The 24,222-nt window shown below is 42.9% G+C and overlaps 2 long non-coding RNA genes across 3 annotated transcripts; one reads left to right on the top strand and one right to left on the bottom strand.

The window, feature by feature from the left end:
* Nucleotides 1–880: 880 nt before the first annotated feature.
* Nucleotides 881–23,947, bottom strand: LOC136017325 (uncharacterized). 2 transcript variants are annotated; one of them, XR_010613901.1, is made up of 3 exons: nt 23,906–23,947; nt 16,955–17,065; nt 881–959 (listed from the first exon to the last, which is right to left on the bottom strand). It is a non-coding gene; the product is annotated as an uncharacterized LOC136017325 (long non-coding RNA). The 2 variants fall into 2 exon arrangements; XR_010613902.1 differs by lacking the exon at nt 881–959 and adding an exon at nt 14,534–14,606.
* LOC136007251 (uncharacterized) lies at nt 9,550–10,160 on the top strand. The gene is made up of 2 exons (XR_010609555.1): nt 9,550–9,694; nt 9,985–10,160. It is a non-coding gene; the product is annotated as an uncharacterized LOC136007251 (long non-coding RNA).
* Nucleotides 23,948–24,222: the final 275 nt, after the last annotated feature.

Raw genomic sequence — 24,222 nt, 5'->3', positions numbered from 1 at the left:
ACGCCTGGAAAGTACTTGCTAGCAGTAACGCTCAGCCAAATCAGTCGAGTCAGCCTTGGAATGACTGCAGTTTCGCACTTGCAGGCTCCAAGTACGCACACAGTCTGAGAATCAAAGCCCTGATGCCTCATCCTGTTGGTGAGTAGGTGTAGCTGTTTGCAAAATACACAGCATACAGACCTGATGTGTGGCAACAGCTCTATATTTACAGATGGATCCCAGTGATGTGGAGCATGAGCACATAACATCAGTGTATAATGTTCCTATACTTACTCACCATACCAGAAAACATGAGAAAGAGGAAATAAAAGAGTGTTTATGTATCCACTCAGAATCATAGAATTGCAGAATGGTTTGGGTTGGAAAGGACCTTAACATCATGTAGTTCCAATTCCCCGCCATAGGCAGGGTGGCCTCACACTAGGCCATGTCACCCAAGGCTCTGTCCAGCCTGGCCTGGAACACTGACAGAGATGAAGCATTTACCACTTCTTTGGGCAACCTGTGCCAGTGCCTCACCACCCTCACAGTAAAGAACTTCTTCCTTATAGCTAACCTGAACTTCCCCTGTTTCTGTTTAAACCCATCACCCCTTGTCCTATCACTACAGTCCCTAATGCAGAGTCCCTCTCCAGCAACCTTGCAGGCCCCCTTCAGATACTGGAAGGCTGCTATGAGGTCTCCATGCAGCCTTCTCTTCTCCAGGCTGAACAGCCCCAAATTTCTCAGCCTGTCTTCATTCGGGAGGTGCTCCAGCCCCTGATCATCCTTGTGGCCCTCCTCTGGACTTGCTCCAACAGCTCCATGTCTTTCTTATCTTGAGGACACCAGAACTGCACACAGTGCTCCAAGCAGGGTCTCACAAAAGCAGAGTAGATGGGCAGGATCACCTCCTTCGGTCACACTTCTGTTGAAGCAGCAGCGGAACACCACCAAAGCAGACTATCCCAGAGATCAGGCTGTTGACCAACACAGAAACCCAGGATGTTTCATGAACAAGTTTAAGAGACAGGATTTATGTGGCTTCCCCTAAATTCATTTGCTCATGTGCTTTCTCTTATGTTAGTAGTCATTCTAGCTGACACAGCATGCAGATTTCTCCATTGATTTCACTTATGTAGTCAAAGGAGATAGTAAAATTTTTGTATTTTGATGCTCTTATTCTTCATACAACCCTTTGTGCCTACATTCTCACACGTTTAAGGACACCACGTTACTCAAGTGCTCCACAAGTTCCAGAACTGAGCTGTAGTTAAGGTCTGTCATAACTTGTCTATTCAATCTAGTTCAAATCTAGCCTAAAACTTACAAAAAAGGTCATTAAGAAGATCAGACAGCTGATGACAAAAAACAGTGTGGTGTAGACAAATAATGTAAAACTCTCGTCTAAATTATCAAGGTCCTCACACATTGGTATAATTCTATCCCTCTGGAAGTAATGGAGCTTTGGTTTTCAAGTCCTGAAGACTTCCTCTATCAACAAGGGACCTCTCTGATAGACCACAAAGCGTCCAGCAAATGCAAAGCAGGATTTCCGCTAAATCAAGCTTTCTAGCCAGAATTAGCAGCCATCTCTGACACTTCCTTCAGGACAAAAATGCTCCAAATAGACTGATAAATCTCAGGAATTACAGCTGTGAAGAAACTAAAAAGGCTTTTAAAACTGCAAATCCTGAGTCTTGTGAGCAAAACACAGCTTTGTTTTCTTTGTGCAATTATAAATCTGCTTCCAAAATAATTCCTAGTGGGGCTTCCCATTGTTTCTCCACCTTTGTTCATATACACCAAGCTACCCCTACAGCACTGAAGCAAACCGCAGTGTAATGGCATTGCTACTAGCAACAGACCAAGACAGGAAGGCCAACGTAGCACATGCCCCTGTGACACATATACCTTGTGAGAGGGAAGTTATAGCCACTAGGCACTACAGAGGAGAACCTTATTATAATAATGACATTCAGTATGACTCACATTATCTTTTGTTTCCTTTGAGTTGGCAGTTGAGATCAGCTTCTTCCCCATCTTTTGCATCTAAAGGAGTTAAAATGTTACCTATGTGTGGTTCGATGCTCACAGGGATAAAACACAGGTCTCTGTGATGAGGTGTGCAATAAAGTACCTCCCCTCAGATGACCCAAACAGCACAAAATCTTAACACTGAGACGCGATCTGCAGTATCAGCTAAAGCCACATCTGAAACTGCATAGAAAAAATGCCTCTGGATTCATTTACAGTAATGAGCGGAGGACCTAAATCCACTGACAGCAAGCTCAAAGTAAAAAACACAGGTAAAATGCTTCTACCAAAAGAATGCATAGGGACACTGACTGCCCTTCCACCTAACTGGCAGACAGAGCTCTCACCCTTTTCCTCTGTGCTGCTCTGCTTTAGAAATCAACTCCTGAAAGAATGTGTAATTGCAGACAAGTTGTGCAGGATAAATAAACTATTATGCTAAGGAGCAAAACTCTTCGGAGTTTCCACATTGCTTTGTTTTAAGCTGAATTAGAGACTTGTTTCCTGCCAGTAGAGTATCTTGTAACTTTCTTGTGCTTCTAGAGAGAATTCTTTTTTTTTTTTTTTTGAGCTATTTAGCCATCTTGCCAAACACACATTGGCCTCAAGTCAAAATCTGCCTTAAATATCACAAGATAACAGCAACACAGAACTACACACAACTGAATATGAACATTTTCTTTCTGTTATATGCCTTCCAAGACACCTCCTCTCCTTGATTTAGTGGTTGATATGCCACTGAAATCCATGAGGTGGCATCCATTTATACCAACAGACAGTTTGAATAACTACACAGTATTGGTTTCAGAAGCTGCAGAACATGCTCTTGATCTTTCCTGTGTATTTCAGGTATAAATAGGGCACCAGTGGCCAATCCAATTCCAACCAAGACTAAGACAGCCGCTTAGCTACTGAGCCTGCAACTAGGCTGCCCTAATTTGAGAGAGGGCAAGGAAGTAGTAACCACTGCAGCCAGCCTGTACACGCAGCTATGGTAGTAATAGTAGAAATAACAACAGCAACCTGTATTTTCTGTGTTATGTCAATGAAGATAAACACAACAAAACAGTCTCTTTTCTTGAGCTGCTTTTCTGTGCAGCTTCTGCCCTTGGTATTTTTCTGTTTTTCCAGTATGCCTTTCTATAGGCCTTCGAGAACAGCAATTTTTTGAACACCTCACTTGTGAGGCCCTTCTATTCGAAACTGCTATTAAGAAAGGCAACCCAGGAGACATTTCATGCACACAGCTGAGTGCTGCAAATAAGAATGGAAGGTTTAGAGCTGGCCTGGCTGTGAGGAAAGCTTTAGCACTGCTGATGCTAAGGGGGAGCGACAACCTTTAGCGTTCCTTTCTAGTTAGTCTGATGACTTACTATTACAGCAGACAACATGGAATCTTTTTTACACTGTTAAAATTAGACTCCCACTGATGAGAAAAATGAAGAATCCTTTATTCCCAATGCAGTGAAAACCCACTATATTTTAAAGTGCAAGCAAAAGATTTCAGAGTTTCACATCTGGACTCTATTAACTTCCCTTACATTTTTCACAACAATAAAACCTTCTGTTTATGCATCACCAAAACCGCCACTGTTCCCTTTTCTCAGTGTGACATACTGCCCATACCTAAATTCAGGCCTGGCCATCCCAAACTCCAATTTTGGTTTTGAGATATTGTCACTGTCCATTCACAGCTGCACTACCACTCACTAGAGGTGTTTGTACAAGCTAACAAACCTCATCGACCTTTGACGCCTTATTTACACAAGAAAACACATGGGTTGAAGGCAATTCCTGGGAACACATCTAAAGTGACAGAGCATTTTCTTTCACACTTACTAACACATTTTCAGAACGACCCCTGTTTCAGGCATTTTAATTTCTCCATTTTTCCTCTCTGGATGAATTTAAGAACCTTGATTTCAAGGCACTCCCCATGACTTAAAATTAGCTCTCCTTGTGATGGAATTGCAGCACTTGGCATTTCATCAAATGCAATCAATTCTGTGTGAATTATCAGAGAATCATAGAATGGATTGGGTTGGAAGAGACCTTTAAAGGTCACCCAGTTCCAAACCTGCTGCCATGGACAGGAACACTTTCCACTAGACCAGGTTGCTCCAAGCTCTGTCCAGCCTTGCCTTGAATGCTGCTATGGATGGGGCAAACACAGCTTCTCTGGGCAATCTGTGCCAGTGCTGGAAACAGTCACTACCCTCATAGTAAAGAGTTTCTTCCTAATGTCTAAGCTAAATTTATCCTCATTCAGTTTAATGCCATTCCCTCTTGTTCATTCCCTACATGCCCATGTCAAAAGTCCCTCCTTGGTTTTCCTGGTTTCCCCCTTAAGATACTGTAAGGCTGGTCTAACGTGTCCCCAGGGCCTTCTCTTCTTCAGGCTGAACAAGCCTGTCTTTCTCTAGAGAAAAAAAAAGTAATAGTCAAGATTTTAAGGAGGCTTACCCTACCTGGTTCACGTGCCAGAAAATACCTAATGCAAGTTGCAGAACTAACTCTAATACATTACATTGCAATGCAATAAGCTGATCTTTTTAAATGGCCACCTTCATATTCAGCATAAAGAAAACCACCACTGGGCAGCAGCCTGGGACACTGCACCCCATGCCTTGGCCACTGTTCATAAAAACTCTGTCCATTTTACACCTGAGGCATTGCCTGGCTGAACATTAAAGTTATGCTGATGGAATAGTACAAATCAGATTTTCCTAAATGTTGCCATATCTTAATTCCTTATTTGTCTTCAACAAAATGATGTGCTGTTGCATGGCTCCCCTTTAATGTCTGTGCACTGAGTTATTAAATAAATGATTGTGTGCAATGGCAGTGGCCCATGACACACAGCTATTTCATACTCACAATGCAAATTCAGCTGGATGGATGAAGCTGTCACACTGCATCCTCGGTAGGATATCTGTTAGCCTCATTTTGCTGCTGTCACAGGCTATATATGTTACTCTGCCCTACTCTCATGCCAAGCAAGAGTTCACAACTCACTGCTGGAAAAGCTAAGTGTGGAAAGCAGTCGAAAATGAATTCTCAGTTTCTAGATATGGCTTTCAAAAGAAAACAAGAGAATTTGTATTACAATGTAGAGAAAATGCAGATCCAAAAATCAAACATGCTCAAGAAGCACAACTGTCTCACACTAATTTTTGAAGCTGAATGTCAAAATGCTTCTGCAATTCTGTGATGGAGTTCTGAACATCATCTGTTCTGGTGCATCTCCAATATATACCAATAGTGGATGTAATTAGCAGATGAAGGATACAGGAATGAGTACTTACCCTTCTAACCGATATCAAGAATGGAAGATGAATGAAGCCAAGGAGAGCCTAATGTGACTGAACACCTCCATGACACTACCACCAAACAGGGCCCCACTCTAGCACCATGCAGCACAGAGAACCACCTGCTATTCAGTCAGATGCTGGGCATTCCGTTACTGCTATTAAATCCAGCACTGAGTTTTGAGGCACATAGTTGCATATTCAAAACAGTGGCAACCAACCAAAGCCACTTATGGAATGCTACTGGAAGCTGGCAGCATTTAAACAGGACAACAATGTGGATAGGACCTGAGTGCCTCTTAGAGAAGCCAGCATTAGTCATTGTATTCCTCATGGTGATGCAATCCTCACAAAAATAACTGCTTTTGTGCATTCAACTTCCCGCAATCTCACCCAGTAAGTAGTGCCCTAATGATCTACATGCAGCCACACACAACCACACCACCATGTACACACATACACACATGCATATACAGATTCTAAAAGCCAAAATAACTTTGGCACAACACAAAGAGGTGGTTGTCAACAAAAACAGATGGTCAAAGAATTGGGCAAACACTCAGAGTTCCAGAAATGAAGCTTTTGCTTTCATTCTAAATGCCACGCTTTCTTACCCAGCTCCAGACAAGAGGATACATGAAGCCAGTCAAAAGCTAGCTTCCTGCCAGGCTTCTCTGTTTTCACGACAAAATTAAGAGTCCACAGATGGAATAACTCAAAGCTAATTTTTACACAGGTTGGTTTCCCCTCTCTCCCTCCTCCCCATGATTTCAAACAAGAATAACATACTGTAGGAAATTGAAGAAACAAGTACAAGGAAGGGGGAGTAAAGTTGCAGTGTGAGGTCATTTTGTTGCTGTGACTTCAGTATGAAGAGACCTCTGTTTATTTCAAGAAATTATTTCTTTTACACTGTGACCCAGGAAGCCTGTTTTAGCTAAAAGGCTGACAATATTAGGCTCCACCATTCCAAGTTCTTGATCTTTTTTCCTCCCATAGACTGAAGACAACTATCTTACTCTTGCTCTGGCCAGTGATAAAACTCCCACCAAACTTAAATCAGCACAAGCTTTCTCTCTTACTGTCACTGCTCCTTCTCCCTCACCAGTCCATGGAATCAAGCACAGCCCAGTGGAAAGCAGACTGGGTAGAATCCTGCCTAGCCTGCAGCACAGTAAATCACAAGTACTTGACTACAGGGAGCCAAGTTCAGACGAAAACAAATACAGTATTAAAAGCAAAATATGGGTTTATCTCTAATTCTTAAAGAAGTTTAGAATTATCCTAGCAGCACATTGAATTGTCTGTCAAATGAGCACTCCCAAGAAAATGCCAAGAACAGAAGCATTCAGATACCCAAATAGTATTAAGAGTTAACAGCTCAAAGAGCTGTCATTTGCAGCATCACTGCCCTATCATCTATTACTTAAACCAGAAGAACAGAACTGGGCTAGAGCAGATCTAAAAACCTTTATAGTACAAGGTAAAAACATGGGTTTGTTAGGACATGGAAAAAAAGGTATGTTTTAAAGGATGTGTAAAAACACCCAAACTTCTTTTGTGAAGATCCTCCTGGCTCTTACCTTTGCCTTCATCCCATTTTTTTTGTTGCTCGCATTTGCAAAAGTCAAATTCCATCTACCACACCCAAACCTCAGTGCAGTTTTGACTTTTAAATCACACATGTATCCTGCATATAGCTGCTAAAGGAGCCTTATGCAGTATTACACTATTGCAATAAACACTTTATTTTTACTTTATTAAGCATATATAAAAAGTAGTAAGCTATTTTAAGCATCACCTACCAGCTAGATAATTCCTCATCTATCTTTTACAGCACTACCTCTTACATTGCTGCACTGGGGAGGACAAGCACTTATGTTCCAGTTATTATTAGGGCCCATGTAACTCTTCATAGCTTGTATTTAAAAAACAGTACTCCCAGTTGAACTTACACAGGTTTTTACAGTGCTGAACTCTGACCCCTCCGTTCAACACTGTCTATAAAAGCCACCTGGCTCAGCACATTACAGAGTTTTCACACAGCACCCCTACAGGGCAAAGCCAGTTTCTTCACATTCATACGTTAACAGCACAACAAGGATTTACTCATCATGTAACTGAGCTAAGTGCTCATTAGCCACAGCAAATGGTACACAGGGCCAAGGTTAGCTGCCTGAGACTGACCTTTCTGAATATCATGCCTCCAAAATAAACTGCACCATCTACGGTGTTTGATGTTCTGGTTAATTGGAGCCTCTTTTTCTTACGTTTTGTCAAATGCGGTAAATGTCACTGCAAATTTTAAGTGACACGTGCTTGGAAGACATTTAATTTCCCAGTGGCATGTGACAAACTAAAGCACTGTTTGCATTATGCTTGTTAGAGCTGATCTCAAAGGTCTGAGGATGTGTAACGTAACAAGGATGTGTGGAATGTTCATTCGCACATGAGCTTCTGCCCTCTGACCTCAGCAGTAGCTTCATTTATGAAGATGTGTAATGGGGTGACTGCAAAATTAGCTGTGTAGAGCAATAAAGGCAAAAGCAGTGACTTGGAAACTCATGACCAGCAGCAGACTCTGCTCCAGTCTGGTTGCTTTACTTCAAAGAGCCCAGGCCAGGTAAAACCTCTCAAGCCAAAGCAACCTGTGTCAACCCTGTGAGCTGAACAGAAACCGACGTGCAAGCAGGATGGGGCATATTCACGTACAGCTCATGGTTTTGATCCCTACCTTTCCCTCCCCCACCTAAGTAACTTTAGATATAGGAGGACTGAATTCTGTCCTACAGAAAAATAACTGCAGATCTTGACATGGATCAGGATCTTCATTCTTATCCTGAATCTCACAACTGGGTCTCTAGGAGCCTCTAGAGTATCTACAAGCTAGAGCTTCTGAAATACTGTTCTGTATTAAGAATATCTTGAAGTAAAAACTCTCTTTTCCATCTTGGACTATGAGTTTATCTCCTCCCTGACACACTTTACTTACCACAGTCCAGTAGACTACAACAGCAATTAAAAAAATAACCAAAGGAAAATGTATCTCAACACAGATGACATTTAGACAATCCGGTTTTTTTTGCTACTTTATTAGTTATTTTCCACACTCTGTTACCTCTGCACAACCCTGTTTTGTTTCCTTTTTAGGCTTTCCATAATTTAATAGACAGTTTCTTTGAGTATACATAGTTATTTACAGCAGCATACACTCACTTAAATGTCAAAAGGTAAGTTTTAGCATTAGGTGATTGATCTTAACCCTTGCCTTAAATACCAGAGCATGAGACTGAAAACCCTTAATCGTAAGCATTACTTGGCAACAACTGAAAACATGGCTGTCTTATCAACATTGCTCTCAGACTAAAGTTGAAAACACAGCACCGCACCAGCTACTAAGAAGGAAAAAAATAACTGTTACAGCTGAACCCAGGACAGTAAGAAATAACATAGGGATTGACAGCACAACAGCAACATTCTTGTCTTACACCTGAGGCAACTCTCCTTCCTCAGCTGAGCACAGAGCTTATTTTGCCACCTAAATTCCTGACCTTAGCACCCTGCAGTCAGTACCACAAAGCCACAGGCTGTCATTTAACAACGCATTAGCATTTCACCAATTCAGAAGAAACCTTATGATACATCCATTTTGTGATGAACTCATCTGCCCCCCTTTCTATGACCTCCCCCCGGATCAAGACCACAGCTTTCTCTGATTTCTTTCAACAACCAGCAAAATTTAGCTAAGTCTTTAAGAAGCTATGGATGCATTTTGTAAGCATTCAGGGCTCTTTCAGTCTTAAATCATCTCCACAGTAGTTTTTTCCAGAAGAACATCTGCTGAGGCTCACACCAAAGAGCCAACTAGCCTAGCATGCTGTCACAGAGGCCAGAGACAGACACCTTGCAAAGGTACAGGAATAAAGCAGGCACATGGGGACACTTACTCAGAACACGCTCCCAGTCTTTAAGAACTTGTAGCTCTGGGACTTCTTGAGCTCAGGATGGCTTTTTTGAGTTTAACAACTCCCAGTGGGTTTCTCTTCCAAGCACTCATACAGACATCTCTCGTGTGACAAGCCATCACTCACTCAATCAAACCTATCAGCAAACCTGTGTTTTGCTCCCTGGAGACCTCGATAGCTGCCCCTCCCTGCTCAGCCACACCTTCCATCTCCAGCACATAAAGTCGTCTGTGTATATCAATGCAGACAGCTTGTCTAAAGATCCTCTGCCATTCAAACAAAGGTCCCTGTCCCCTCAACACAAAAAAGATGGACAGCAGACATACGACAGAGAAACCGTCATCCTTAGGTACAGTTCTACACTTGGAAGCCACTGTGGCATTGGAAGATGCTGGCCAAACATTGGTAAGGCAGCTACCCTGGATGGTTCCCACCTGCATCTTCTCACAGTAATCCTGAGGTCCTCACCCAGGCATCTGCCATCAGCACAGTGCTTAAGGCACATGGTGTGACTAAAGGCACCACTGGGACTCTTGTCCTTGGCCTGTGTTCAGAAAGGACACCAAATTGCACTTAACCTGGTGAAGATTCAGCCTGTGCCGTGGAATAGCTGAAAATAAGTTTTCCCTTTGGTGGTAGCCTACAGGTCATAAATCATTATTTTTCTATAACCCTTCTGTTACTCTCTTTTGCAGAGCCTCAGATCCCTCAACTGGGAACATCCCACATGGAAACACTGGTAGTAGACACAAGTCTAAACCAAAGCAGACACAACATGATCAAGAGAAACCCCAAGAGAGCTATTCCCTTCATTGCTGCATTTATAGCTCCATTTAGAGCATAGAGAAAGCCAAGTTTCAGTCCCATTCCTGCTACCCAGTGGGGAGAGCCCCTCCCTAAACAGATGGAGCCTGCAGCCCTCCTTGACTATGTACATACGAAGAGTGATTAGTTCTTCATTTCTTTCTGTGCAACAGTAGCATCCCCGAGCAGGGGCCAATTCTTACAGCATCGAGCTCCGAGCACTATGGATTCCAAGCACTCTGATGCTGTACATCATCTTCTGAAACAAGCATACCCTGTTCAGGAGTACCCCTTCCTCCCATCCTGCTCTGATTAATCCTAAAATTATTTCTGACAAACCTCCTTCCCTTTCCTGTCCTCATAACTTCCTCCATCTCTCTTTAATTCCTATAGGAGCTCTCTGGAGCCAAGCATCTTTATTGCTCTGCAAGAAGATAAAAAGCAAAAAGCAAGGAAAAAGGAGAGGTGGAAAGTACTTATATATCCTCACTGCAAGGTCAGCCACTAATATGCTATGAAACTATTAACAAAGAAACTTAAATTTAACATGTCCCTTGGGGGAGATCATGTACATCGCTTATACTCTGTCTCCTTTCTTGATCCGTCCCTTCATCTCTGTGCTGACTCCTGACAGGGCAGACCTACTGTGATAGGTCTGAGAAAGCCTGCCCAGCTGGGAATGCTATATGGGAATTCAGCAAACATCTGATCAACACCCCACTGACTCCCCCCCATTCTCCTTTGCTCCATCTCCATTTGGATCTGGATTCCATCTTCACCCTATTCAGTAGGTGACCTGCATTCATCTCATCCCTTCTCTAGGCAGCTTCTTACATTATTCTTGGCACTCAGAGGCTGGTACCTTTCCTTTTCTACACAAAATGAGGACCACAGACACACTGTTTCCAGTTGTAAAGACTGCTCAGCCTGCAGCAAGCCTTGGTGCCTAAGCAACAGGATCAGCTACCTGGCATTTTAACTATCTGCTTCCTCCATTCAGACTCCATACAGGCTCTGCCACACAGCTTGCCTTGAACTCCCATTTCTTCCACACCCAATAGCACAAAGCCTGGGCTCTGACTGATGGACATGCAAGCAACAGACAGGAAAACACTAATTCATTCCATAGATTCCCTCTTTCACATACAAGTTGGCAACAATCTCCTCAGTCACATGTATACCAGCAGTTTTTTGCTATAGCAAGGCAACTCTTTACTCCCCTACTAAGCCGCCTTACAGAAAGAAATCCTGCACATCTCTAGCAATTGTGTTTACTCAGACACAATTTATTTTAAGCCTGACCTTTCTCCATTCTGCCTCAGGCCTAGATCAGGTCAAGTAGAGCAACCCTAACCAGAAGCAAGAGCTCTCTAAAACCTCTATTAGCCAAGTGGAAGCTTTTGAACAACTGAGAGAAAGCCTCTCTAATGGGAGCTTTCCTTCCAGCTCTTTGATTAAGAGCAGTGGCCAGAACAGCAAAAGTGACAGAAATGCTCTTATATTTAGCCTGTGTAGCCAGCCAAAGCAACTGCTGTCAAACTACATGTTACAAGCTTGCTACATGATGTAAGACAGAAACCTTGGAATGGGAAGGCAGAACTCTGCACCACAGTGCTGCCCATTTTTTACAGCAGTTACCCCAAAAATGCTGTATGTACAGTCTACAGAACACTGTGGCCAGAGCTTCTGGCTTTGAGGTCTATATCACAGATGGTTTATCTGAAATAAAATGGTAGCAGGATAGAACTGCACACGTTTCCTTTGTTAACAGCAGCAAAGAAAGGAAGGAAAAAGATGTACACAGAGTAATGAAAATAAAGCAACGGAAGCAACTGCAAATAAAATACAACTCTGGGTGAAAGCTGAAGTCATTACCATGTACTTAATGTTAAGGATTTTTAGGAGTCAGTGTAACGGGCAGCAGGAGAAGGGTTCACACTGTGTGGTTTCTGAGATCAGCAAGTGGGAGGTTCCTTTAGACAAAAACAAATCATAAAATCAGTGAATGGTTTGGGTTGGAAAGGACCTTAAAATCATCCAGTTCCAACCCCCTGGCATGGGCAGCGATGCCTCACACTAGACCATGTCTCCCAAGGCCCTGTACAACCTGGCCTTCTTGGGGGAGCCTGTGCCAGTGCCTCACCACTCTCACAGGAAAGAACTTCTTTGATCACAGCAGCACTCTTCTGGAAGAGACAAGTGGTAGAAGCCTGGGATCCTTAGAATCTCAAAGAAGCTCTTGGAATTTCCTTTACACACCCTACTGCCATGGTAAATGCAGCATCTGACACCCTTTCTGAGCCACAACAGTCAGTTGGATACCTTGCCACCTCTTATTTAAACAGACTCTACTGACTTCAAGCATAAAAGGCATTATTTCTCAGTAGTGTTAGCTTTACCTAAAGGAACTGAATCCTTTGTAGCAGTCCATGGGTTCAAATAATCTACAGAATTCTGACAGATTCTGTAACTCACTAAGAACTTTAACACAGTTCAAACAAAATGCGACCTTAGGACACAGGAAGGCTCTGCTCCCAAGTCTGTCACCAACTTGTGTGGATCTGATAAAACACAGCCAAGTCACAGTCAGCTATTTTCCTTGGGGAGACATCATAGCAGATTCCAGTACCTAAAAGGGAGCTATAAGAAATCAGAAGAGGGACTTTTTACCAAAGATTGTAGTGACAGGAGAAGTGGGAATGGCTTTAACCTGACAGAGGGAAGATTTATATTAGATATTAGGAAAAAATTATTCACTATGAGTGTGGTGAGACACTGGAGCAGGATGAATTCTCCCATACTTGAGCATAGCACATCCAGTAAGCATTACCACTTACAGCACACACATCCTACTGAACCCAAACTCAAATTCCTCACCTAGCAGAGATATTAAAAATTTAATTATTTAAGGAAAATTATTCAAGGAAATAAATTCCTTTTTGACAAAGCTCCTGGAAGCCAGAGTTCACTTAAATCAATGTAAGGCATTAGATTCATCCATAATGTTCTGCAGACATGCACTGCTTCACCCCACTCTGAAAGCTGTGACTGTGTTCAATAGCCAGTGCTGGAACACAAGTAGTTAGACAAGTCAAAACAAGTGCTAAATACTCACCGTGAACAGCCACTTCTGTCTTCTCCAAACCATCTATAGTCAGAGGGTTAATGTGCACACTCTGCACCTATAAAAATGGACTTGAATATAAGATTTTGCTGCCTTTGTGCTGTCAGCTAGGATAATTTTTTAAGTCATCCACCGCTGTATGTTACACATAATTGAAAAAATTATTTTGGATAGACATTACAATGCTCCAGTGACATTTCTTTCACTTGACCAGCATTATCTGTAACAACATTCATCTTCCCCATGATTTGGAACTGTAGCTATTTTCCTACCCAAACAAATGCCCAGCAGTAGACAGTTAGCCTTGCCTTTATTTTCTTCGCCAAGGTTGCCCAAAGAAGTAGAAAATGTAGTAAATGCTCCATCCCTAGTAGTGTTCAAGGCCAGGTTTGGATGACATGGTCTAGGGTGAGGCGTCCCTACCCCTGGCAGGACACTTGGAAGTAGATGATCTTACCAACTTACCTTTCCAACTCAAACCACTCTATGATTCCATCAAACATTTCTCAGGGAAGTAGAACTTCCCTCTATACTAGGCTCTTATGTCTTTCCTGCCACTAGTTTATGTATGTAAAAAGATCCGTCAGCTATTTCTTCCACTGAGAGAACAGCCACCTCATGTTTTCCTGAAATTATCATACAATTGCTTAGAGTGACTAATACCGTTTTGCCTATTTAGAGTCAACAGATGTTTAATACTGCATATTCTGTTTAGCCTGATTTGTGTCATGCTCAAGGTGTCAAAACCAAGAGGCTAGCCACAGGATTAGCTGATGCTCCTGTGTCAGTACCACAGGACACCCAACAGCCACACATCGCAGCAAGCTGAGACATTAACAATGAGGCATATTCTGATTTCCAGCTAGGTGCTCTTATGGAAACAAAGGCAACACAGGAGGGCTGAAATCCAAAACTTTGGTTTGCTTCTGAAGTTCTAGCTAGCTTGTCTGCACAAGAACCTAGGCAAGGCCAGCTAACTGAAAAGCAGCCCAACAAGAGGAATAACACTGCAAAATCATCATAAAACACACTCGATCCACACACACCCCCCACACCCCCCTCCAGTTTGTTCTGGAATCCCAGTGAACTGGCACCTTCTCATACATCTAAACCAAACTGCAGAACAGACTGGTCAAATGTCAATCCTTGAGCACAGTCAGCGTAAAGCTGATGAGAGTAACCTACTTTATTACACATGAAATCAAACTCCACTTTTCCTGGCCTAAACGTTTATGACTGAAGATACACAATAAAGTTATTAGCCCAGAGATACCAGAGATGGTTAACCCGAGTCTAAGCCCTTGGAAGAAGACTCCCTGACACACAGCTACCAGACCAGTTCGGAGCAATGTAAACATCTCTGTGGGTCCATATGGCAAAGAGCATCACCTAGAATTTGAAAATAAAGAAGGAAATGTTTAGGGAACATTTACTCTCCACCTTGTCTAATATCACATTTCCAAAAGTTCCACTGCATTTCAGTGTTAATCTACCTCTCTGCTCAGATACCACATTTCCAGAGACATTAGCCAGAAACTAACGTCCCTCTGTAGCATCATGAGGTATCCTGGCCCAAAGCACTTAACAACATAGTTAATCACCTGCTCAGAATTAGGCCAGTACCAGAGTCCTTTCTCTCACCACAACTGTGTTTTCCCTCCTCCTGTCACATTTCCCAGGACAGCTAAATGAACACAATGAACCACATAAATATGTGTCTCTGCAACCTTGTAGACTGAATTCCTGGTATTCTACAAGTTAAAGGCTTCTCTATGTTCCTACCTCTTAAAACCTAATAAAAATTATTTACAGTCTCTCTGGGCTATCTGGTTTAAGCCTCTCCAGCTCAAGTATGACACTTCCTGGGACACTATTAGGTTTCTTACAGTGCTCTGACTAGCAATCATATCTGTACCTGACTGCCAGGAGACACTGTTGGCTGAGCTAGCCACCTTGGTCTATTGCTGAGAGCTCTGAAATTTCTCAATTGAAACATTTGAAAGTTAATGAACCCTTCTGATATAAAGCTCCCACAGCTCAAGAGTTCTTTTATGAGCCCGACACATGGTGGATGCAGAGGAAATACGTATTTCAGGCAGGCCTCTCTTTTCAAAACACGCCAAGGCGGGAGGCTGAGCTGACAATCAAGAGCAAAAGGCATAACCTGCAGGTCTGCATGGCTCCACCATATTATACAATACTCAAGGCCACAGCAAGTGCCAGTAGCTTTTCTACAGGTAAAGCTACTCCTTTAATTCATGAATTGTAGCAAGAAAAAAAGACAGCTCACTGCAGAGCTATTACTCAAAAGCAGCTTTGAAGACACTTGTACACAGGCTCAGGATTCATGAGGATACTGTGAGCATATGACAAAGCATACATAATGTTTTTCCCCTCCCATTGTAATGAAAACCTCCATTGCCCCTGGGGTAGGGTGGATTTTTCCCACCTCTCACAGACAGAAATGCAGTGCTTTCAACAGAGCCAGCAATAAATCACAGGTATTCGCTGGATGAATGCATAGCTGTTACAAATGCTAAACCTCTCTCTGGAAACAGACATCAAGTCACAGCCACTGTCCAAACGCAAAACAAATAGCAATAGAAAACCCCCTAATTCTCAAGTCAGCTACAAAGAAACGTCATAGGGAAAAATAAGCTTTTGAAATCAACAATCTACTTAAGTGAATTTTCATTTGCACCTCGACTTGTGTTTCAGGGACACCTTTTTGCCTTGCAGAACTTGTACCTGAAAGTAGTGGCATGTAGAAGTAAAGCCTGGCCACTGTACTCTCTGCAGTGCTTCTATCCCAGAAGCACAACCTGCTTCCATGTTGTGCTCATTTCAGTTACCCATTCCCCTCACCCAGAAGCCTTGCCTGACTGACACTGCTAGGTCCAGTGATACCATTGCACTTGACGGGGACCAGACTGGTACATCCCCCCCCCAAACACACACACATGCAAAGTGCAGGGCAGGCTGGCCTATCACTGAGGTGGAAGAAGAAGGGACTGGTTTTTGGTTTTTTGGGTTTGGGGGGTTCTTTTTTCCCCTCTTTTTAATTGCTAAGCCTGTAATTCGGGTTGAGAACAAGGAGGGGGAAGGGAAGAGAATCTGGTGAACAGCTGGGGCCCATCACTTCTCATTGCAGGTCTTGGAGAGATGCGGTTGACAGAGTGATGCACAGAAGCTGTCCCAGTTAATGACTTCACCATTCTCCATAATTATCCCCATCATTTGGAAATTAGGAGGACAGAAGGTATTTACTGTAAACCTGCCACCTCCCAAGGAGAGATAAACAGAAACTGATAAATGGGATCTTCTGGTGCTGTTTGTCTATTAACCTTCTGCTTCCCAGTTTAGGCATGTGCATGCTATCCAGCCATTAATATCCAGTAATTGGCATACCAGTGGGCAACACAACCTTACCTTTGCATATGAACATCTCCTGTGCAACATGCAAGTGCACAACTACACCTCCAACACAGCTCTGCTAACCAGGCCAGCACAGAGCTCCCATGCTGTTGCCTGCACTTTAGCTCTCAGGTCAGAACTACCAGTGAGACCTGGTGGGTCTTAAGATGAGGCATAAGTCTGGTCATGGAGCAGGGTTAGGAGAAGGAGAGATGGGAAGAGAGGACTGTGTGCACATGGCCTCCCCTCCAAAGAGGTCAACACAACAGCAAGTAGATATGTTTGCACCTCCGGTTTAGCTGTGATCAGTTCTGTCAGCTTACCTCTAAATACAGCTCACGAATGCCTCCAGGGAAGAAGGGAGTCCCACTTCACTGCTCTCACTCAACACCAAGGGAAGATGGATTTTCCTCACTAGCTTGAAGCAAACTGTTCTGCAAAATGTTAAAAGCAAGCTTCAGAGGGCTCAGAATTTATGAATTTACTTTCTGTGCCAAAAAGTAGCCAGTGTCTCAGTGACTTCTTTGACTAATATTTCTGCAGCTCTCCCTCACTGCAGGTGAGGAGCTCTCTTCCACCTAGAAGATCACACTTCTACCCAGGAAAACCTCACCCCACTGCTGCTTTCTCTACATACTACTTGAGATTCTTAACTGCTTTTACTTACCCTACCTCTAGGCATTTCCCTTGCAACCACTATTTGTTCCAAGTTCACATGATGTGCTACAACTCAGAGATGATACTACCTGCATTTCTGACAATAAAGAAGTTAAGCCACAAGCTTCCATCAACTGTGACACAAGCCTTAAAAGATTCTCACATTATTATGGTAGTGTTAAACAACATCTAAACTTTTCCAGAAGCTCAGGAAAAACAGAGGGCCTGTTCTTGCATGCACCATCCTAGCAAACAGCTGACCTGCTCTATGTTCAAAAGACAGCTCCAGTATCTTGGAAAGCAAGTATTTTTCTCATTTCTCTCTTCTAAGCTTTGGTAACATCTGCAGCTGCATACTCATGTCCAGAAATCACTTTTCAGGACAGAAGCTGACAGTCCTAGTCTCAATTAATTTAAGCATAGAAAAAGAAGTACTTGCTCATTTCAAATATTTAGTGCACATACAGAAAAAGAAAGGAAAAATAAAAATGCCAAAAATTCTATTGCTGCTTCCTGATGGAGGCTTTAGGACCCAAGAGAATCTCTGCTTACAAGATCAAAAAAACATATAGGGCCTTTAAATTTTGTGGCAAGACATGACCAGGGGAAAAACTGAGAAACTAACACCCTTACTGAAGAACACTTTGCAGAACCTGCTTGTATGTGAAAGCCACCTCTAGTGCTGCGATTGCAGGGAAGCCTCCTGGAGTCACAATTCATCCCTCCCAGCCTTACTGGGAGGTAGTATACTTGGTGCATTTGGTGCTGGAAGACATGTGTAAATATCTTCCCCAAGTACACATGCCTTCAGTGCAAACAGACATGACAATTCTGCCTTGTTCCAGCCTTTCCCCTTTCATGGCAGAGGGCATTTTGGCAACAGTGGGAAAATCCCAGCTACTACTACACATTTTAAGGCTTCCCACATCCATCATATTTAAGAAAACAGTACTAAAAAACTACCCCTATTTGAATACAGTTTGTGGAGGGGAACCACTGAGCACAGGTACCTCCTTGTCCCCCCTGCTGTCCCTTCCCAAAGCCAGCCTAGTGGCTGGAACCCACCACAAAGCCAGCTCTCAGGTGCCTCAACCCACTGCACACACAGGAACCCAGAGCAATGACTCCTTCTTAATCCAGACTCACCATCTTTGCCCACCATCTAGAGGTGCACAACCTTGGACAGACAGACAGTGAGTACACACAGAATGTGGTACCACTGGCTGGTTTGCAGGTAGGAGTTGTGTTTGCTCCTTCTGAATACACTATCTTGTACACATCAATTCAGTGCAGGAGACTAATGAAAATGTGACTGTGATAGTGAGCTCTAATGGTAACACAAGTAGTAATTTCCATCTGTCTAAGCAACTGGCAGTGTCCATCAATTATGGCTATAGCCAACTAACAGTTGCAGCTGCAAAATTAAAAAAAGCAAAATTAAAATTTCAAGATACTGTCATTCACCTGAATTTTTTACAGTTGTAATTAGCAAGCTGCAGAAGCTGTCAACAATCAACATCAGCCAATCTGTCTGCACCAAGAACCCGACTGCCTGCCAGAAATTGTTTTGGACAGGGCTTTTTTTTCTCCCCTTGCTTCCCCCCATTATTTTTTTTTTTTTCCTTCAAGCCTCCCTAACACTTTCATCTTCTTTACCACCAGTCACTAGAATTGAATGTCTCAAAACAGAAACAGACAGCATGACTGACACGTAACTGATATACTCGCAATTATTTCCTTTCTTCAAATCTCAGTACAAAAATGTGCTGCCATCTCTTTCCCCATGACTCTGCTTCCCTGCCAGTACAGGAATAGTACTGCAAGCCCTTCATAATGATAAAGGGCCTGGAGCACCTCCTGTATGAAGACAGGCTGAGAAAATCGAGGCTGTTCAGCCTGGAGAAGAGAAGGCTGCGTGGAGACCTCATAGCAGCCTTCCAGTACCTGAAGGGGGCCTGCAAGGATGCTGGGGAGGGACTCTTCATTAGGGACTGTAGTGATAGGACAAGGGGTACTGGGTTAAAACTGAAACAGGGGAAGTTCAGGTTAGCTATAAGGAAGAAGTTCTTTACTGTGAGGGTGGTGAGGCACTGGCACAGGTTGCCCAAAGAAGTGGTAAATGCTCCATGCCTGGCAGTGTTCAAGGCCAGGCTAGACAGAATCTTGGGCAACATGGTCTAGTGTGAAGCGTCCCTGCCCATGGAAGGGACCCACGGAACTGGATGATTTTAAGGTCTTTTCCAACCCAAACCATTCTATGATTCTGATTCCTGAAATCTGCTCAGGCAGGATGTGCTCTCCCCATCAAGGATGCTAAGCAGTGACAAGATCTTAAAAAAATGGAATTCTACGAGTAAAAGCACCGGGAGATCTTTCTCTTTCCTCTGAACAAAGAAACACCAAATTTTGCAGGAAGTATAAAAGCACATTTACAACCACACCATGGTAGCTGTCTTTAGACTTACCCTGGTCTTGCAGACTCACAAAATGAAATTATATGGCTTTCATCTTGATTACAGGAATCATAGAATCAGCTAGGTTGAAAAAGACCTTTAAGATCAAGTCCAACATTTACCCTAAAGGTTTGGATCTGCTGAATACATTTCAGAGAAAAACAGCACTTTGATGAATGCTGTCCATCTTTAAAAGCAAAAAAAAAACAAAAACGTGGCATTGGACAAATAGACTTCAGGGGAAAACAGGTCTTCAGGAATTTCATTGAAACAAACATTAAAATGCTTTTATTCTAAAATGGCACAAGCAAAAGCTTCAAGCCATTTCTAACACACATGTTGTGGACAATGTACACAACAGCCACATTTGCTTTGAATTTACTGGTTTGTCCTGCAGCCCTCGCTCATGGGATGCCACTCCTCACCCACCAAAGGCCTTAGCCCACAACACCTCACCGCCACACTGCACCTCCATGATACCTCAGGGCCACCTTACCTCTACTCGGTGCCCCCATACTCTTCCGCACCTTAGGGCCTACAGGTACAGCTTCGTCCCTCAGGAGCGTTTAAACTACCCGCATCCACCTTGGGTGAGCTAGGCTCCAGCAGGCGGGGGACTGCTCATCCCCCTCCTAAGAAGAGTAAACCCAAGCAGTTCAGGGCAGGCTCGGGACTACTTCAGCAGGAAATGCAAATTGTTTCCCTTGTGCCCAGTAGGAAATGCAATGAAGAAACCTAAAATAAAAAGATGTTCAAATAGATGATTTGTTTTTCCCTTCCTGCTTGTGAGGCCTTTTGATTGCTTTTACAGCTGATCACTATACATTGTCACAGCCACAACAGTGGGACACTGGGGAAGGCAACAGGCTGGTTATATGGGAATTACAATACTCTGGCCTGTTCAAGGACATGGCAAAAACTTCAGTGAAAAAATAACTTAGTGAAAAAAAAAAAAAGTAAAAAAATAGTAAGTGAAAAAATAACCTGTAGAACTGGAAGTCAGAATTTAACAGATCATAGATAATTTAATTCAAAACACTTAAGAGTACCCTTTAAACATAAAAGGAACATTTTTACTCTAAACTAGTATGTTAGGTTTTGGGGTGCTCTTTTGTTGGTGCTTAATTTCTGCATACTCTTCATTCTTTATAGTATTTTCTAAAGGAAGAGGTTTGGGTTAAGTTAAATTTCAGTAGGGGCTTGTGGGGGTTTTCACCTTTAGAATTATCCAGGATTTTTCTGAAATAACAGAAGCAAAATGATGAATTCTATTTATTAAAATCAGTAGAATTAGGATCAAGACTCAAGTACTAAGTCTGTACGATGTAGTTTCATCTGTGCCATCAAGACACTCAAATGCCCACTGCCTAATCCTTTCCAAAAATGTGAGGAAAAGTATTCAAGATGTCAATTTTACATGAATTAATATTTAACTTGAACAACGAGTTCTTTAACAGTACAATTAAATAGGTACTCAAAGCAGGTTTTGGAAAATCTGGAAAATCTTCAAGTCCTGTGATTCTCCTGACTTAAAATGAATCCTGTCAAGAGACAACTCACAGAGGAGGTCTTTGTGAAGCCAGACACTTGTTGTATGGAATTAGACAAGAGATTCTTTACAGAAAACTTTTCAAAAGCACCTAAAGAATTTGTTACTGTAACCCCCATGAAAATCAGCAAGATCTGTTTCCTAAAGTGCCTGCCTTTTTGCAGACCCCTCAGCATTTCTCAAGAGTTGCTTTTTTCTTGGTTTTGGAGGGGTCTTCTCCCATGGAAAATGATAGCTTTTTCTTTCTGTTCAGCCTGAATGTATTAATTTGTTTACAAATGGCACTTACTCAGAGCCCCAGTCCTGTTCCCTGTGTGATTACAAAAACCAGAGCACATTCTGCCGCAGCCTGGAGCCTGCAGTAAGCTGGCTTCTTGGTACCCTTTTGTTATGAACACACCTTTCAGTAGTCCCAGCCCATTGCTTTCTCACACCAGTTTCTCCCTTGCTTGGCCTGGTGCATACTGAAGCAAGAAACTCATGAACTGTTCAGCCCTTTTTCTCTTCAGCTTGCACTGTACAGGGAACATTAAGTGCATTTTCAACAGAGACTGTGCACTTTGCTGACAAGGGTAAGGGCAGGTAAGAGCAAGTGCAGACAAAACATATCCCCTAAGACAACCAAAGCTGGCTGGAGTCTATGAGGAAGATAGTCCACTGAAAGGAATGCCATCTGATGGCTACAGGGTACCAAAGAGTGTCAATCTGCCGAGAAGGATGACAGAAATCATTGTTTTGCCAAAACTGCCATCTTCCTTGATTAAAAACCATGAAAATGCAGTTCTAGAGCAACTTAACTGAACCTCTGCACAAACACCAACAGCACTTGTCCTGAAGTCAGACTGTGAGCAGCCTCAGGTCATGCAAGATGACCACAGATCTGGTTCTGTACATGCTGAGAATAGCAGGGGGATAATAAGAACAGCTATTGCTTTCCCTACCAGCAATTCCAGAACTGTTTCTGGGAAACCTTAAGGATTCCTAGAGTTTTCCATCCCCAAGTGAAATAGTAAATATTTGTCTTTTTATTCAGTGTAATTAAATTCTTGCCAGGCAAATAGGACATAACAGCAATCTATAAAAAAACAATCCTTGGGAAGAGGATTTGACTCATACTCACTCTCTCCTGCATAGCAGCTATGGTTTAATTGCTTTATTGGGTAGTGAACATATAAACTAGAAAGAGATCAAATTTCTACCAAGCATTCAAAATTAATGTAAATAAGACAATAATAAATATGAAGTATGAACTGGTGCCAAGCCATTTTAAGGAAACAAAAGTAAGTATGGAAGCTGAGCAAAGAGAAAACATTGTTATATATTGCTCTCCTGTCTTAGACACAGTTTCAAGGGATGCTGCTCATTACAGCTCCTACTCTTCTAATGGGTGTATCATCACTTGTTCCCCCTGTACTGGGCACTGGTGAGGCCACACCTCAAGCCCTGTGTTCCCTTCTGGGCCCCTCGCTACAAGAAAGGTATTTAGGTGCTGGAGCAGGTCCAGAGAAGGGCCATGAAGCTGGTGAAGGGCCTGGAGCAGAAGTCTGATGAGGAACGGCTGAGGGAACTGGGAGGGGTTTATTCTGGAGAAGAGAAGGCTCAGGGTGACTTTACTGCTCTCTACAACTACCTGACAGGAGGTTGTAGTGAGGTGGTGTCGGTCTCTTCTCCCAGGTAATGAGTGATAAGACAAGAGGTAATGGCCTCAAGCTGCACTAGGGGAGGTTTAAGCTGGCTATGAGGAACAATTTCTTCACTGAGAGGGTGGTCAGACATTGGAACAGGCTGCCCAGGGAATGGTGGAGTCACCATCCCTGGAAGTGTTGAAAAACCTCCTCTACAGATGAGGCCCTCAGTGACATGGTTTAGTGGTGGTCTTGGCAGTGCTGGGGTAACGGTTGGACTTGATGATCTTAAACGTCTTTTCCAACCTGGTTGATTCTATGATTCTATTTCGATTGGGAATGAAAGATTATGAAACTCGAGTGATAGAAAAAATGATTTATAACCCAGCAGGGTATTGCCTGAAAGGGCCCTGCCCTAAGCAGCACGTTTTGTGTCTCCCTTCTGCACATGTGCTTTGGCAGGTAGAGAGACCTGCTTCTCACCAAGGACCTCTAGATGTCAAGACACAAAATGCTTCTTGAACTCAACACAATTGGCCATCAAGTGGGAAAGAGCAAAAACTACCAGAGGGTTCCAGGCATTTTCCCCTTTTAAACTCTTGCCTGAAGTCCAGTTAAGGAAAACACAGGCAAAAGCTTCTAAAACCCTATGAAGTCTGAAAACAATACTTTTCTAATCTGACCAACAGCCAAACACAGTCTAGAGTGTTCAAGGTAAACCAGGAACAATCGTGATTAATTTTAAGAAAATCAAGTTGTGCTTAAAATTTTGTGGTGATTCTGGAGTATCTGGAGAGCCGCGGGCATGCTGAGCACTACAGGAACACTGCAGGCTCCTTTCCGCACAGACAACTCATAACAGAGAAGGCAAGTCATGCTGGAGCAGGAATAATTTGCCTAAGGTCAATCCCCTCACCAATGTCCTTTCCCAAGAGGAAAAGCTTCTACCTCCCCCTTGCACATTTTTAGCCTGTCCTATGAGCTACTTACCAGAAGTTAGAGGATGCACTCCTCTAACATGACTTGAAGTGTCACGAAGCAGGACCAAATGGACTAACTTTTCACTAAATCACTTTTCCATTGTTGGGACTTCTTCAGCATCACGTAAGGAAGCAGAGGAAAGGGCCATGTTCAGCTACTACCAAACCATCTTGGAATGTTTTACAGTCTAAAGAGACAAGAAAAGAAAGTAGGAACTGTTACTGCGAGTCCCGTTTACTGGCACTAAGCCTCATCAATGGGCAAGGTCCACGTGTCATCAAGGCCATGACAAATCACATTAACTTGCTTGACAGCATTTGTGATGG

This window comes from Lathamus discolor, chromosome 1, assembly GCF_037157495.1.
Source record: "Lathamus discolor isolate bLatDis1 chromosome 1, bLatDis1.hap1, whole genome shotgun sequence".
Taxonomy (NCBI): Eukaryota; Metazoa; Chordata; class Aves; order Psittaciformes; family Psittacidae; genus Lathamus; species Lathamus discolor.
The sequence above is the reverse complement of the archived record's forward strand: the minus strand, read 5'-3'. Positions and strand labels throughout refer to the sequence as shown.